Source organism: Rhinopithecus roxellana, chromosome 12 (assembly GCF_007565055.1).
Source record: "Rhinopithecus roxellana isolate Shanxi Qingling chromosome 12, ASM756505v1, whole genome shotgun sequence".
NCBI lineage: Eukaryota > Metazoa > Chordata > Mammalia > Primates > Cercopithecidae > Rhinopithecus > Rhinopithecus roxellana.
This window is the reverse complement of record NC_044560.1, coordinates 53,580,303-53,583,071: the sequence shown is the minus strand read 5'-3', so window position 1 is coordinate 53,583,071 and position 2,769 is coordinate 53,580,303. Positions and strand designations below refer to the sequence as shown.

General features: G+C 45.8%; 1 pseudogene; it reads left to right on the top strand.

Moving 5' to 3' along the window:
• Positions 1-324: 324 nt before the first annotated feature.
• LOC104669665 lies at positions 325-1,638 on the top strand (annotated as a pseudogene).
• Positions 1,639-2,769: the final 1,131 nt, after the last annotated feature.

Here is a 2,769-nt window from a genome sequence, read left to right as displayed (position 1 = left end):
GGTTCCAAACCTCTGCTCATCAAACATCATTCAGGAGGTCAGCCAGAGTGGGAGCATAGGGGTTTCAGGTTCCCTCAGGAGTTCCATTTCCATTGTCAGTATATTTAAGGGCATCAAGGTGTACACATCATGGGCTTGGTTAGCCTAGGTCCTTCCCCACATATTGGTACATTCACCCCAGGAGTGGAAGTCCCTGTGTGCGGCCTTCTGAACTGGTCATCCTGCCTTCCCTGTTAGTGTCCTGACTGCTTTTAAAAAGTGGGAGGGGCCCGCTTGCCCTCCACTCTGTTCTGCAGCTACTCAACTGCCCTCCACCCATCCACCATGGCCTTGCTGCACTCAGGTTGCATCCCCTCCTGGATTACCACTACCTTCCAACTGGGCCTTGCCATGGCAGCCTCCAACAGGACTAGCTCCTGGTGGGCCCATGTGGAGATGGGATGTCCAGATCCTATCTTGGGAGTCACCAAAGCCTTTAAGAGGGACACTGATGGCAAAAAGGTGAATCTGGGAGTTGGTGCCAACCAGGACAATACCTGAAAGCTTTATCTGCTGTCTAACATCTGCAAGGCAGAGGCCCAGACTGCCACAAAATATTTGGACAAGGAATACATGCTCATTGGGGTACTGGCTGAATTTTGCAAGACATCTGCAGGAGTAGCCCTAGGTAAGAACAATGAAGTGTAGAAAAGTGACTAGTTTGTCACTGTGCAGGCTATTTCTGGAACTGGGGCCTTAAGGATCAGAGCTAGTTTTCTATAAAGAGTTTTAAAGTTCAGCTGAGATGTCTTTCTGCCCGAACTATCCTAGGGAAATCACACACTTCAGGGATGCTGGCACACAGCTACAAGTTTATCAGTACTATGACCCCAAGACTTGTGGTTCTGACTTCACAAGCACTATGGAGGACGTTTCAAAAATACCAGCACAAAGTGTTCTTCTCCTGCATGCCTGGGCCCATAATCCCATGGAAGTGGACCCTTGTCCAGAGCAGTGGAAGGAAATAGCAATGGGATGAAGAAAAAGAATCTCTACGTTCTTTGACATGGCCTATCAAGGCTTTGCCAGAGGTGATGGTAACAAGGATGCCGGGGCTGTGTGCCACTTCATCAAACAGGGCATTAACATTTGTCTCTGCCAATCATATGCCAAAACATGGGCTTACGGTGAGCATGTGGGAGACTTTACTATGATCTGCAAAGATGTGAACGAAGCCAAAAGTGTGGAGTCACAGTTGAAAATCTTGATCCATCCCATGTATTGTAATTTTCCTCTCATTGAGGCCTGGATTGCCTCTACCATTCTGAAAACTCCAGATTTATAAAAACAGTGGTTGCAAGAAGTGAAAATATGGCCGACTGCATCATTAGCATGTGGACTCAGCTGGTTTTCAACCTCAAGAAGAGTGACTTCTCCCACAATCCTCCTCTCAAGAAGGAGGATTCCTCCCACAACTGGCAACACATCACTGACCAAGTTGGCAAGTTTTGTTTCACAGGGCTAAAGCCTGAACAGATGGAGTGGCTGACCAAGGAATTTTCCATCTAGATGACAAAGGATGGCCACATCTCTTTGGCAGGGGTCACTTCTGGCAACGTGGGCTACCTTGCCCATGCTATTTACCAGGTCACCAAGTAATGTCCCTGGTGTGAGGGAAGAGAGACAACTTTTCTGTTTTCAGCCTCTGCTCTTGTGAGCTTTGCACAGAGGATGAGGGAGGGTGGATGGTGGTAAATGGATCATTTCTTTCAACCACAATGTGTAACTCTCAGTGACTGTGATTCTCAGAAAAGAACATGTGGTGACACAGGGCAGAGGCACCCATGACTGGCATCTGGAACTTTGTGGCTCTAAGCCAAACTCTTCCCCAACCTTTTATGGCCAAGTTTTCTGAAAGAGTTTACATGTGCAAGAAAGTCATAGCACCAAAAAACCTTGTCAATCATGCCCTTGCAATATTTCAGAAGATTTAACTGAAGTGTCGTATGGTGTCAGGGGTTCCTTATGAGAAACGGCACTCATTAGAGGCTTTGAGAGAAGACCTAGTTCTGGCATTAATAGTCAGCCTCATGTTTGTCCTCCCATGATGAAGCAACCTTATCAATACATCATATTGCAGAAACTGTGCTTTATGAAAATGAATGAGCCCCTGCAGCAAGGAAAATAAAAGATGCTGTTTCCTGTCTTATTGAAGTAAAAGAGAAGGCTCTCTCTTCTTTCTTGTTATTGCTGTTCTTTTCCTTATGCACACATATTTTTATCTAACCTAGATGTTCATCTCATTCTACTGCTTGTTTGTTCATAACCTCATTTCTATTGGGATTTATTTAAGAACAAAGAACATAATTTTCTGCTCATGCCATACTCTCAGCTTTCTTGGCAAATAATAGTGGAGAGTAGAGTAGCACTTTATCTCCGCATCTTCTTCATCGATTGTGTAATTGTCTCCTGTTGGGTTGTTGCCTCTACCCAGTTAGGCTTCCAGTCTTCATTGAATGTGGTTGTACAGTCACTATCTCACACCATGAGTCAGGCGGTGCAGGATAGTGCCAGGAAAGAGGATATTCCGGGCTTCGTGAGCTGCCCGCTGGACTCAGGCTTCACCCTTTGGAAAGACAGCCACCATCTGCTCTAATCATATAGACTTATTGCAGCTTAGTTTCTCTGTTAGAATAAAATTACTGTAGAACCCCCACCCCTCCCAAAGTGGGAGAACCCTGCTGTACTCACTCTTTAGTTACCATTCCAGTGCTCTCTAGACTTCTGTAG